Raw genomic sequence first — 15624 nt, forward strand, 5'->3', positions numbered from 1 at the left:
AGGCTTTCTGCTGTCGGCACAGAGCCCCATTCAGATCTTCTGTCCCCATCTCTCTGCCACTCCCTTGCTTGTTCTCTCTCTCTTTCTCTCTCCCTCTATCAAAAATAAATAAACTTAAAAAATATTTTAAAATCTCAGAAAAGAATGAGTATCTTTTGGACCATTGAATCCCTCTCCAATATCTGGAACTTATAATAAAAAATGGTGATACTGCTTAATCAATCCCTTTACCCTCCTGTCTCTTAGTATCTATATTATGTTTTTGGATCCTTTATAATAATCCACTTTCTTCTAATTCACTGATTCTTTCCTTTTCTATTTTCAAAATTATGTTTATGTTCTTTATAAGACACTGTACATTTCAAATATTGCATTTTTCCTTTTCAAGACTTCTAGTTATTTGTTTTTCAAAAATAGTTTCTCTCTTTCTCTCTGTCCCTCCACTGCTTGCAGTCTCTCTGTTTCTCTCAAAATGAATAAGTAAACTTAAAAATTTATTTTAAAAAGGGGGGTGCCTGGGTGACTCAGTCAGTTAAGCATCTGACTCTCGGTTTTGGCTCAGGTCATGATCTCAGGCTTTCATGAGTTCAAGCCCATGTCAAGCTCTGTACTGACCCTGCAGAGTCTGCTTGGGATTCTCTCTGTATATATCTCTCTTCCCCTCCCCTGCATGCACTCTCTCTGTCTCTCTCAAAACAGATAAATAAAACTTAAAAATTACTTTAAAAATATCTATCTGCCCTTATTTCACAACTTTTAATCAATGCAATATAAACTTTCCTTACTTAATGGGTATCTCCTTATTTATCTCTAGAAGAATTTAAGCCTTCTTATTTTAAGTTCTGTATCAATTAGCTCAATAATTCCATTTCCTTGGACATGAAATCTCCAATTATTTGGCAACCATTAATGAGACTGGTTTCCTCCTGGGGAAAGAAATCTTGTTTTGGGGACACATTTTGAATGGGAATTCATTTTCTCTCCATATTGGAATTTTGCATGTGCTTCATCCTGGCTCTCTAAGATCCAGAACTCAGAGCTAAGCATATGGAGCTTAGCTAATTTGCCACTCGAAAATCATAGTTCTCATCCTCAAGCAATCACACATGACCCAATTTCCTATTTCATTGCTATAGTGATGCTGGAGTGGACTATCCCTATGCCACTCCATCATGACTGCTGGGCTAACTCAGTTGAATTGCTCTCCAAGAATTACCCTAGGGGCACCTAGGTGGCTCAGTTCATTAAGCATCCGACTTCAGCCTAGGTCATGATCTTGCGGTTCGTGAGTTTGAGCCCCATGTTGGTCTCTGTGCTGACAGCTCAGAGCCTGGAGCCTGCTTCGCATTCTTTGTCTCCCTCTCTCTCTCTCTGCCCCTCTCCCACTCATTCTCTCTCTCTCTCTCTCTCTCTCTCTCTCTCTCAAACTATAAACATTAAAAAAAATTTTTTTAAAGAATTACCCTCAACCTCCACTCCAAAGATTATTCAATTAGGGGTTGCAAAGGCTGAGTTCACTTGGTTCAAGACAACTCTGAAGGACTATCCCAATTCTAGAGCTCTCCATGGGTTGGCTGAAGCTTTTGTTGCAATTTCATCCAAGTTCAAGCTCCATCGGCCCAGTCATATTTTCCTTGTTCCTCCAAATTCCTGCATTAAAATCCCCATTGAAGTCTTCCCAAACCAATTCAATACAGCTGGTGCCAGGAGTTATCATAGGAAGCAGCCACTAAAATGGATTTCAGAGCTGAATTATGGAGCATGAGTAGCCTATAGCATGCTACAGCAAAGCAGATAAGATCTTAATCAGTGGTGAACTTATTGACATACTGTAGAAAGGAATACACTGGCATTAGCAGTATCCCAGGCATTTGAGAAATTTGGGGGACAGAGTAATTATAAGAAGTAATATTTATAAGCATCATGGAATTAAATGACTACTGCTGGGATGATCCATACATTCATGAAAAATAGTGAAAGGGGGTACATGCACCCCAATGTTTACGACAGCATTACCAATAATAGCCAAACAATGGAGAGAGCCCAAATGTCTATTGACTGAATGGATGGATAAAGTAGATGTGGTATACACATACAATGGAATATTACTCAGTCCTCAAAAAGAATGAAATCTTGCCATTGGTAATGACATGGATGGAGCTAGAGTGTATTATGCTAAGAGAAATAAGTCAGAGAAAGACAAATACCATATGATTTCAGCCATATGTGGAATTTAAGAAACAAAACAGACGAACATATGGAAAGGGAAAAAAAGAGGAAGAAAAGGAAACAAACCATAAAAGACTCTCAACAATAGAGAACAAACTAAGGACTGATGGAGCTAAGTGGGTAGGGAATGAGCAAAATGAATGATGGCTATTAAGGAGGGCACTTGTTACAAAGAGCACTGGGTTTCATATGTAAGAGATGAACCACTAAATTCTACTCCTGAAACCAATATTATACTATATGTTAACTAGGATTTAAACAAAAGTTTGAGGGCAATCTGGGCGGCTCAGTTGGTTAAGCATCCGACTTTGGCTCAGGTCATGATCTCACAGTTTGTGAGTTCGAGCCCTGCATCAGGTTCTGTGCTGACAGCTCAGAGCCTGGAGCCTGGAGCCTAGTTCGTTCTCTCTCTCTCTCTCTCTCTCTCTCTCTCTCTCTCTCTCTCTCAAAACTAATTAAACATTTTTTAAAAATTTTATTTAGAAAAAAATAAAATAAAATCTATGCAAGCAAAAAACAAAAACAAACAGAATGAAAGCCTGAGGGCGACTAATTACCAATAAAACCTAAATATGAGATTCAAACAGTCTCCTTGGCAGCATACAAATAGACTTTTGTCTCTTGAAGCTAAAGGAGTCATTGGGAGGCCTAAGAATCCAACCCAGGATTTGCTATGCAGATAATGGAGTACCATAAAAGACTGAATTCCCAAACTAGGCAAGTCTGTAATGGTGAGATCACAGCTTAACTGAGCATGAAGACATTGCATGGAGACAACCATACAGATATAAATGAACATTTTAAATTCCCAGATCCCTCTCAAGCCTCTTGAACCACAGAAGTGGCCCACTCCTCTCTGTAAAAAGTTGGTACTTCTCCCTTGCTTAAAATGATGCAGAAGCCTCTGCCTGGCAAGATAACACACACCAACTTCAAGATCTTCCCTCATCTCTCTTTGCCACCAGACCAGTGTCTAAAGTTATATACAATATAATCCCAGCCAGGAAAATGTGAGGCCTGTACATATGGAAAGGGACTGCATATGCCCTGAAAGAGCTGCAGACCTCACTCAACATATACCAGCAGGAGCCAAGTATAGGACTAAGGGTGCTGGATATCAGCCTGGATAAGGGAGAGTCTATCAATGTAGAGGCACTCTCTCATGATACAGGATTGAACAATCCTGGTAAAGACCCTGTAAGGCAGTGTTCACAGTTAGGCAGGTGGCTCTTGGAGGCTTGGAGAGAAAATGACATCCCACACAAAGTTAAGTAAAAATACCATAACTGCCAAGGCAGACAGTAGAATAATGGATCAAAAGGTTCAAGCAGTAGAAATGATACAGTGGATATACTACCTAAGGCTGAATATTATGTCAGCTATTATGAAGTCCTTTAGCTCTTGATCGGAAACATTTCTTCCTGTTCTGTGATAACACACCTGTAAATTTAACAGGAAGAGACTTACTTTGCACGTAGAATTGTTATGCTATAATCACACCTGAGAAACTTTCTTGAGGTTTCAGAGGACTTCTCTATTCATAACCAGTTGTGTCATTTCTGAATATACCTTCGCATTCTCCATATTTAATACATATTCAAATAAATATCTTGACACCCAACCTGACCCTCTATGGGCTAGAAATTCTGTTGACATAGGAAAGGTAATGGAAACAGAATCCATTAAGTTCAGCTACATTCTACTAAACCACTACCCAAACTTCCCCAACATATCTTGAAGCCAAAGGAAGAACTAAACCTACAGGCAAAGGCCTTATATACAAAGGTCTTCTCACACCCTGCCCTTCATAACATTCTCATCCCAATAGAAAAGAAACCAAACAGACAAGGATATAAATTTGTTCAAGACCTCAAAGCCATCAACAAAATAGGTATACCTCACTTCCTGGTAGAAATTAACCCAAATACCAGCCTATCACCAACTGCACCTGAAACCACTTGCTTCTCTATAATGGATCTTCACCTTTATTGAGTGTACTTCTAGATCAGTACATTTTGCCTTCACCTGGAGAGGACAACAATCTATCTGGACAGTCATGTCTCAGGAGTTCACTAGAGCACCCTCTTATTTTTCCCAGGTCCTCAACCAAGACTTAAAAGATCCAAATTCCCTTGTGATTTGGTTCCAATACAATGTGTAGATAATCTCCTACTTTGTTCAGAGAACAAGGAAGCCTACAAAAGGATTCAATTTACTTGCCCCCCAGTCTTAAAAAAAAAAAACATAAAGTTTGAAAAGATAAGTTATAATTTTGCCAAACTACAATCCTGTATTTAGAACATGGTCTATCTTAAGTGGGGAAAAAATTCTCTCCAGATAGGCTAAAGACCATCCAAACATATCCTAGACCCCTCATAAAGAACAATTAAGAGTATTCTTGGTTTTAACTGGATATTGCAAACAATGGGTGCCAAATTTTTCTGAAATTGAAACACCCCGTTATGAACTAAGTCCTCAGTAATAAACCCTCACCTTTGTAACCTAAAGAAAGCCATTCAACAGCCTCTTTCTCCAGGCATCTCTAACTACAAAAAGCTCTTGTATCTATTTATGCATAAGCCATCTAGACAAGACCTTGAGATTTTAATTCAACTTGATAAGAACCACCAAAAAACCATTGTTCCAGAAACTGGAAGCAACTAAGATGTCCTTCAACAGGCAGACAGGTAAACAAACTATAATATATGCATACAATGGAATAGTATTCAGTGTGAAAGAAAGAAAGAAAGAAAGAAAGAGAGAAAGAAAGAAAGAAAGAAAGAAAGAAAGAAAGAAAGAAAGAAAGAAACTAGCCATGAAAAGTCGTGGAGGTACCTTAAATGCATATTGCTAATTGAAAGAAGCCAGTCTGAAAGGACTACATACTATGTGAATCCAACTACATAATGTTCTGAAAAAGGAAAAATTATAGAGACAGTAGAAAGATGAGTGATTGCCTAGGTTCAGAGGGAGGGGGGTGGTGAAACACAAGGGATTTGTAGGGTGGTGAAACCATTCTATATATTAATGAATGCATGACATTATGCATTGTCAAAACTCCTAGAACTTTACAACACAGGGTGAACCTTAATGTAAACCATGGACTTGGGTTCATTATAATGTACCAATAGTGGCTTATTAATTGTAATAAGCATTCCATAGTAATGCAAGATGTTAATAATAGTGGAAACTGTGTGGGAGAGGTGTGATTTATGGAAACTCCCTGCTATCTGCTCAATTTTCTGTTAACATAAAACTATTCTAAAGAAAATAAATCTATTACTTTTTTAAAAGGTAAGGAAGAAAAAGATCCATTAGAGAAGTTAACTTCAAGGATACGATTTTTGGATGAACATACATTAAAAAACAAGTTGATAGCTTCATGACATAAAGGGAAGTAGAACATGACTCATGTACAATAAATGAGGATTTTGTTAGAAGTCTGTCAGAGGCAAGTTCTAGAGATCACTAAATGCTCAATTTTTATCTACTTCAACCTCTAAAAACAAATTACCACAAACACTGGTTATTATAGCCTCACCTTTGATGCACCTGGAAAGGTTTATCCCCTTTATTTTAGGGTGGTAGCTATCATTGAAAAAAATTGAAGATTCTGCTGAACTATTTCCAGCCTCCCCACTTGACTTTATGGTTTCTCATTCAGTACAGATATTACTATTAACAGAACACACATTTTTCTTTTTTTTTTTCAATATATGAAATTTATTGTCAAATTGGTTTCCATACAACACCCAGTGCTCATCCCAAAAGGTGCCCTCCTCAATACCCATCACCCACCCTCCCCTCCCTCCCACCCCCCATCAACCCTCAGTTTGTTCTCAGTTTTTAACAGTCTCTTATGCTTTGGCTCTCTCCCACTCTAACCTCTTTTTTTTTTTTCCTTCCACTCCCCCATGGGTTTCTGTTAAGTTTGTCAAGATCCACATAAGAGAACACACATTTTTCAACCAGCCAATTAATAACCTATGAGATGCCGCTACTCTTTCCTTTTCATATCATACATAACTCACCCATGCAATATCCTGAATCCTGCCACTCTCCTCTTCTATTAAAAGAAGAGGAAGCCCATGATTGTTTTACCTCAGTTAGGGAACTCTCTGTGTCTCACTCCAATTCATTAGAGACTCCTATTGATAACCTTGACCTAATATTATTTGTTGATGGATCATACCTCAAAACTGGGACTATAGGTTATCAAGCAGTATATACTATCACTAATCTAAACTCTCCTTTAGAATATAGTCCTCTCCCTCAGGTAAAATCAGCCCACATGGCAGAACTTATTGCACTTACAGCAGCTTGTCAATTAGTCAAAGACCAGAAAGTAAACATATACTATAGCAGGCATGCTTTTGGAGTAGTATATGACTTTGGGACGTGTGGAAGCAAAGGTAATTTCTCACCTCTGCTGGTATCCCCTCAAAAACAGACAAGTTAAACAACTTTTAAATGCACTCCTATTTTCTAGAGGTGGCTACTAGAAAGGTGGAACCCCATGCAAAAATAGATAATATGCAAACTAACAAAAATGTTCTAGCAGATCACTATGTCAAACAAGCAGCCTTAACCAAAGCTACAGTGGTATAAATCCCTGGAGGGGCTCAAATGAGCCATTAAAGAACATCCCAAATAAGCCCCTAAAAAAGGAAGAGTGAAAAAAAATCTGGTTGTCCTTTTCACTCAGATAATCTCTGATGCTCTCAAGACAGATGCTTGATGGCATCAGAGTATTTCATATGGATATTAGCTAAATTTCTCCACAAAACTACTCATTGGTTACTATCTTAAATCAACAATGGTGGGTAACCTTTAAAAGGGCAAATGATTACAATAGCACCAAAAGGAATAAAATGTTTTAAAAATTTTTTTAATGTTTATTTATTTTTGAGACAGAGAGAGACAGAGCACGAATGGGGGAGGGTCAGAGAGAGGGAGACACAAAATCTGAAATAGGCTCCAGGCTCTGAGCTGTCAGCACAGAGCCCGACGCGGGGCTCAAATTCGCAGACCGAGAAATCATGACCCGAGCCAAAGTCGGCTGCTTAACCGACTGAGCCACCCATGCGCCCCAGGAATAAAATATTTAGCAATAAACCTAATCAAGGAGGCAAAAGACTTGTACACTGAAATCTATCAAACATTGCTAAAAGAAACCAAAGGTAAATGGGAAGGCACCCCATGTTCACATATTGGAAGACTTAATATTGTTAAGATATCAATATTACTAAAAACAATCTACAGATTTAATGCAACCCCTATCAAAATACCAACAATGTTTTTTTCATAAACACAAAAATCCATCCTAAAATGCATATGGAATTTCAAGGGACCCCAAATAGCCAAAACAATCCTGAAAAAGAAGAATAAATTAGAGCTCTCACATTTCCTGATTGCAAAACTTTATGCAAAGCTACAGTAATCAAAAGAGTGTGGCATTGGCATAAAGACAGACATAAGACCAATAGAATACAATAACGAGTCCAGAAATAAACTCTTGCAGATATGGTGTAACGATTTGCAGCAAGAGTGCCAAGACTATTCAATGGAGAAAGGACAGTCTTCTCAACGAACTTTGTTGGGAAAATTGGACATCCACATGTAAAAGAATGAAGTTGGACCTTACTTTATACTACATACAAAAGTAAGTCAAATGGATAAAAGACTTCAACATAAGACCTAAAACTATAAAACTACTAGATAAAAATATAGGGGAAAGTTTCATGACATTAGCTTTGATAATAATTTCTTGGATATGACACCAAGCCCAGGCAGCAGAAGTAAAATAAGCAAATTGGACTGCATCAAAAATGAAAACTTGTATGTATCAAAGGACACAACCAATAGAGTGAAAAGGCACCCTATGAAATGGGAGAAAATATTTGCAAAATATCTACATATGTGATGTGATGTTAATATCCAGAATAATAAAGAACTCCTACAACTCAATGGCAAGAAAAAAATCCTAATTTTTATTTATTTTTTTAATGTTTATTTATTTATTTTGAGAGAGAGAGGGAGCATGAGCAGGGGAGAGGCAGAGAAAGAAGGAAAGAGAATCCCAAGCAGGTTCTGCAAGGTCAGAGCAGAGCCCAACATGGGACTCGAACTCACAAACCTCAAGATCATGACCTAAGCTGAAACCAGGAGTTGGAGGCTTAACCTATGAGCCACCCAGGCACCCCTAGCCTGATTTTTAAATGGGAAAAGACTTGAATAGACATTTCTCCAAATATAATCTATAAATGGCCAACAAGCATATGAAAAGATGTTCAACATCACTAATCATTAGATAAATGCAGATCAAAATTACAGTGAGATGTCACCTCACAGCCGTTAGGATGTTTGCCATTTGAAAGAAAGAAAGAAAGAAAGAAAGAAAGAAAGAAAGAAAGAAAGAAGAAAGGAAGGAAGGAAGAAGAGAAGAAGGGAGGGAAGGAAGGAAGGAAGAAAGAGAAAGGAAGGAAGGAAGGAAGGATGGAAGGGGAAGGGAGGGAGGAAGGGAAGAAGAAAGAAAAAGGGGTGCCAGGCTTAATTGGTTGAGTGTCCGATTCTTGATTTTGGTTCAGGTCATGATCCCAGAGTTGTGGGATCAAGCCTCATGTCCGGCTCTGCACTGAGTGTGGAGCCTGTTTAGAATTCTCTCTCTCTCTCTCTCTCTCTCTCTCTCTCTCTCTCTCTCTCTCTGCCTTCCTCTGCCCCTCTGCCCCACTTACTCTCTCTCTCTCTCTCTCTCTCTCTCTCTCTCTCTCTCAAAAATATAAAAATAAGAAAGAAAGAAAGAGAAAAAGCACAAGTGTAGCCAAGGAGATGGAAAAACTGAAACCACTATGCACTATTGGGCATAATGCAAAATGGTGCAGCCATTATGGAAAATAGCATGGCAGTTCCTCAAAAAATTAAAATACGACTACCATATGATTCAGCAATTCTACTTCTAGGTATATAACCATAAGAATTGAAAACAAGTCCTTGAAGGGATATTTGTATACCCATGCTGATAGCAGCATTATTCAAAATAGCCAAAAAGTGGAAGCAACAAAATGTACACAGAAGGATGAACAGATATACAAAATATGGCAGAAGCATGCAGTAGAATATTATTCAGCCTTAAAAAGGAATAAAATTTGGGACCCCTTGGTGGCTCAGTCAGTTAAGCATACGACTTGGGCTCAGGTCATGATCTCATGGTTCATGGGTTCCAGCCCCACATCAGGCTCTGTGCTGACAATTCAAAGCCTGGAGCCTGCTTCACATTCTGTGTCTCCCACTCTCTCTGCCCCTCCCCTGCTCGCACGCTCTCGCTCTCTCGCTCTCTCAAAAATAAACATTTTTAAAAAAGGAATGAAATTCTAACACACACTATAACATGGATAAATATTGACGACCTTATGCTAAGTGAAATAATCCAGTCACAAAAGACAAATACTGTATAACTTTACTTATATCAAGTATCTAGAGGACTCAAACTCATAAAAAACAGAAAGTAGAATGGCGGTCTCCAGAAGCTGGTGAGAGGAGGCAATGGGGATTTGTTGTATAAAGGATATAGACTTCCCATTTGGCAAGATAAAAAAGTTCTGAAGATTGGTTACACAACAATATGAATATACTTAATACTATTGAACAGTACACTTAAAAATGGTTAGGGTGGTAACTTTTATGTTGTGTGTATTTTAACTCAGTTTTGTTTAAAATTTTTTTTTTAACGTTTATTTATTTTTGAGACAGAGAGAGACAGAGCATGAACGGGGGAGGGGCAGAGAGAGAGGGAGACACAGAACCGGAAGCTGGCTGATGGCCCAGAGCCCGACGCGGGGCTCGAACTCACGGACCGCGAGATCGTGACCTGAGCTGAAGTCGGGCGCTTAACCGACTGAGCCACCCAGGCGCCCCTCCCTCAGTTTTGTTTAAAAGACACCTGAGGTTATTTCTAGTTCACGCATCATCTGTCAACAACATAATCCTGGGAACACTATAAAGATGGCACATAACCAGGAACCAAAGTTTCAGTGGGTCTTTGAACACCATCAGATAGATTTTATCCAGCTTCCACCCCCATGAGATATGAATATGTTTTAGTTTTTGTATGTCTACTTTCAGGATGGGTTGTATCATTTCCAGTCTGAAAATCTACAGCCCTTATGGTAATTAAAAAGCTGCTTGATGTTGTGTTTCCAACCTGAAGTATACCACATTTTTTATCAATGACCAAGGCATATACTTTATGGGAATCATTATAAAAGAACTCTGGGAACGCCTGGGTGGCTCAGTCGGTTGAGTGTTCAACTTTGGCTCAGGTCACAATCTCACAGTTTGTGGGTTCGAGCCCTGCATAGGGCTCTGTGCTGATAGCTCAGAGCCTGGAACCTGCTTCTGATTCTGTATCTCCCTCTCTCTCTGCCCCTTCCCTGCTCACTCTCTGTCTCTCTCTGTCTCTCTGTCTCTGTCTGTGTGTGTGTCTCTCTCTCAGTGATAAATAACATTTAAAATTTTTTAAATATAAAAATAAATAAGAGATCTCTGGAAGGCATTGCCTCTTACTCAAAAACTATACTGTCCTTACCACCCACAATCTCCTAGAAAGATTAACAGTAGCAATGGCATCCTTAAAATAAAATTAGCAAAACCTTAAGAAACCCTTACACTCCCTTGGCCAAGTGTATTACTACTAACTCTTATGAGGCCTTACACTCCACTCCCTTGGGGACACATTGGTTATCTCCCTATGAATGGGTAACTGGAAAGCCCATGCATTTAGAGATTTACCTCCAATACTAGAATCTGCCCTATTATATGTAGACATGGCAAAATATTGCAGGAGACTCATATATTATACCCAGTCCAATCACCAACAAGGGAAGTCCACATTCCAACCATATCTTCCTAAAAAGCCTCTTCATGATTTTTGGTTAGGAGATTTCATCTACTGGAAGAGATATCAAAGAAAAACTACTCTTGAACCTCATTGGAAGAGACCCTGACCCTATTAGATACTGTTAACAATAAATAACAGCAGTGAAACTCCAGGGAATCAATCCTTGTGTTCACATTTCACAACCAAAAAGCAACTCAGAATTCCATAAAATGTAAAGTCTCTAAGGGACATCAAATTGAGTATTCTCAGAGATCCTGTAGAAAAGCCCATCTTTAGAACCAAACGGCTAAGGAGTGACATCAGCAAGAAGGCAGAATAGGAAGTCCCCAACACTCTTCTCCCCATAGAAACAATGATTTGACAGTCATTAATGACCTTGCAGGCCAGTAACAAATGGGATGCTTTATTCAAAGTACTTAAAGAAAAAACTGCCAACCAAGAATATGATACCTGGCAAAACTGTCCTTTAAAAATCAATGATTAAAAAGTTTTAATTAAAATAATTAAAAATAAAAATCAAAGGGGTGCCTGGGTGGCTCAGTTGGTTAAGTGTCCAACTTTGGCCAGGTCATGATCTCAAGGTTCATGAATTCCAGCCCCATGTCGGGCTCTGTGCTGTCAGCTCAGAGCCTGGAGCCTGCTTCAGATTCTGTGTCTCCCTCTCTCTCTCCCTCCCTTGCTCATGCTCTGTCTCTTTCTCTCAAAAATAAATAAACATTAAAAATTTTAAAATAATAAATAAATAAAAATCAAAGCTAGAAAAGATTTTTCCAGGGGCTCCTGGGTGACTCAGTTGGTTAGGTGTCCGACTTGGGCTCAGGTCATAATCTCACATTTTGGTTTGTGAGTTTGAGCCTCATATTGGGCTCTCTGCTGTCAGTGCAGAGCCTACTTGAGATCTTCTGTCCCCCTCTCTCTCTGCTCCTCCCCCACTCACATGCACACTGTTTCTCTCAAAAATAAATAAACATTTAAAAAAAGGAAAGAGTTTCCCAAGCAAAAACGGAGGGAGTTCACCAACATTGGACTTGCCTTAGAAGAAGCCCTAAAGGAAGTTTTTCAAGTTGAAATGAAAAGATCTAAACAACAACATAAAAGCCTATGGAAGTATAAATCTCACTGCTAAGGGTGAATATAAGGACAAACGGAAGGTTGTAATAATGTAATAGTGGTGCATAAATCACTTTAACAGTAGTATATAAATTAGAAGACAAAAACAGTAAGGATAACAATAACCACAAAAATATGTTACTAGAAACACAATATAGAGAAAAGTAAAATCTGTCATCAATTACATAAAGTACAGTGGGGGGAGTAAAGTATAGAGTTTCTGCAAACAATTGAAGTTAAGGTGTTATCAGCTTTTAAAAGATTGCTATGGGGTGTCTGGGTGGCTCAGTCATTTAAGCATCTGACTCTTGATTTCAGCTCAGGTCAGGATTTCAAAGTTCATGGGATCAAGCCCTGCATTGGGCTCTGTGCTGATGCTGCAGAGCCTGCTTGGGATTCTCTCTCTCTCTCTCTCTCTCTCTCTCTCTCAATAAATAAAGAAACATGTTTTTAAAAGATTGCTATAACTACAAAATGTTCAATGCAAACCCCATGGTAATCACACACACACAAAAAAAAAGTACAGTAGATACACAAAAGGTAAAGAGAAAAGAATCAAAACACGCCACTAAAAAAAAAATCAAACCATGAAGAAAGAGAACAATGGGAGAGAGGAACAAGAGAACTACAAAAAAGACAAAACAATTAACAAAACGTCAGTAGTAAGTCTTTACCATCAGTAATTACTTTAAATATAAATGGAGTAAACTCCCCAGTCAAAAGACATACTGAATGGATAAGAGGACAAAATTCAATTATATGTTGTCTACAAGAGACCCACTTTAGATTTAAGGAAACACAAAGGTTGAAAGTGAAGGGGTAAGAAAGTCCATGCAAATGATAACCAAAAGAGAGCATACCAAAACTTAAGGGATGCAGCACAAGTAGTATCAAGAAAGAAGTTTGCAGCAATAAACACCTACATTAAAAAAGAAGAAAGATCTCAAAGAAATCAACCTAACCTTGTACTTCAAAGAACTAGAAAAAGAAGAGCAAATCCCAAAGTTAGAAGAAGGAAGCAAATAGTAAAGATTAGAGCAAAAGTAAGCCAAATAGAGAATAGAAATCAATAGAAAAATCAACAAAACTAACACTTGGTTTTGTTTGGGAAAAAAAAGCAAAATAAACAAACCCTTAGCTTGACCAGGAAAAAAAGAGAGAGAAGAGGGGTGCCTTGGTGGCTCGGTCAGTTACATGTCCAACTTCGGCTCAGATCATGGTCTCGCAGTTCATGGGTTTGAGCCTACTTCAGATTCTGTGTCTCCCTCTCTCTCTGCCCCTCCCCCACTCATTCTCTCTCTCTCGCTCTCTCTCCCTCAAAAAATAAATAAACATTTTAAAAAGACAGAAGTTTCAAATAAAATCATAAATGAAAGAGGATACATTATGTAGATAACTAAGAAATAAAAAGAATTTTAAGGAATTATCATGAAGAATTATACACCAATCCATTGGATAACCTAGAAGAAGCCAATAAATTCCCTGAAACCTACAACCTACTAAAACTGGAACAAGAAGAAATAGAACACCTTAACAGACCAATAACAAATAAGGAGATTTAATCAATAATTAAAAACCTCTTAACAAAGAAAAGCCCAGGACTAGATGGCTTCACTGGTAAATTCTACCAAACATTCAAAGAAGTATTAACACCAATCTTTTTTAAACTCTTGCAAAAAATAGAAGACGAGGGAATTCCAAAGCCATTTTATGAGGTCAGTATCACCTTCATACTAAATCCAGACAAACACACCACAAGAAAAGAAATACTAGAAAATCAAATTCATCAACACGTTAAAAGGATTAAGTATCAGGACCAAGTAGGATTTGTCCCTGGGATGCAAAGATGATTTAACATATACAAATCAATCAAGGTCATACACCACATTAACAGAATGAAAGATTTAAAACCATGTGAACTTCTCAATAAATGCAGGAAAAGCATTTGAAAAAATTCAATATCCATTCATGATACAAACTCTCAACAAAATAGATACAAAAGGAAGTTACCTTACCACAATAAAGACACAATTGACAATCTCACAACTGACATCATGGTCAATGAGCAAAAACCGAAAATTTTTCTTATAAGATCTGGTACAATACAAGAATACCCACTCTCACCACTTCAATTCAACATAGTACAACACCATACAACTATCAACATAGAGCACTTAAACTAGAAAAAGAATTTACACACGCAAACACACACACACACACACATACACACACAAACACTATAATTTGTGCCCTCCTATATGCCAGAGAATAAAGAATCAGCACTTAATCAGCCTCAAGTCCCAGCCTAAGACGATTTTATTTCCACAAGTAGTGACTTCTATTTCTCCAAAGCATCACACCCTACACATAAAGAAATACCTGAAGACAACCACTTTGGTCTATAAGAGCCAAAAAAAAAAAAAAAAAAAAAAATCCCCAGAATCAAAACAGGTAAAAGTGTTGGATACATTTTTAAAATATTCCTATAATTTATCATAAAAGAGCACAGCCATAAAAATAATTAAAAGAAGGGAGCTTGGGTAGCTCAGTTGGTTAAGTATCTGAATTTTTATTTCAGCTCAGGTCATGATCTCACAATCATGGGATCAAGCCCTGCATTGGGCTCTCCGCTGACAGCATGGAGCCTGCTTGGGATTCTGTCTCTCTCTCTCCCCCTCCCCTCCCCTGCTCATTCTCTCTCTCTCTCTCCCTCTCTCTCTCTCTCTCCTTCCCTCCCTCCCTCCTTTGCTCATTCTCTCTCTCTCTCCCTCCCTCTCAATAAATAAATAAACTTTTAAAAATAAGAAGAAGGATGAGGAGGAGAAGGAAGAGGAGGAGGAGGAGTTATTTGAGGAAAGGAATTCCAGAGGGAGGAAATAGAGAAAATGGAATGGAGGGCAATATTTGAAGAGCTTCATAATGAATAAGAATGCTCATGGTGTGAGTGGCTGGCTCAGTCAGTGGAGCATGTGTTTTTTGATCTTGGCATTGTGAGTTTGAGTCCCATGTTGAGTGTAGAAATTACTTAAAATAAAATTCTTTTAAAAAATGCTTATTATTGATGAAAGAAAAAAATCACATACATTTGTATATATTGTTGAGTGTCCACTATGCAGCTGACAGTGTTCCAAAACTGAAGATATAGCAAAAAGCAAAACAGGTAAAAATCACTGTCATCATAAGCTTACACTCTGGTGAAGATAATACAGAGGGTAAACAAGATAAATAAAGAAAATGCACGCCATGTTAAATACTGGTATGTGCAAACGATTTACGGGAAGTAGAAGGTCAGAGATTACCATTTTAGATAGTGTACTCATGGAAAGCCTCAGAAATGGAGCATTTTCAGTAAAGTCTGAAAGAAATCAGGAACCATACAGATAGGTAGG

This window comes from Panthera tigris, chromosome C2, assembly GCF_018350195.1.
Source record: "Panthera tigris isolate Pti1 chromosome C2, P.tigris_Pti1_mat1.1, whole genome shotgun sequence".
NCBI classification, from domain to species: domain Eukaryota; kingdom Metazoa; phylum Chordata; class Mammalia; order Carnivora; family Felidae; genus Panthera; species Panthera tigris.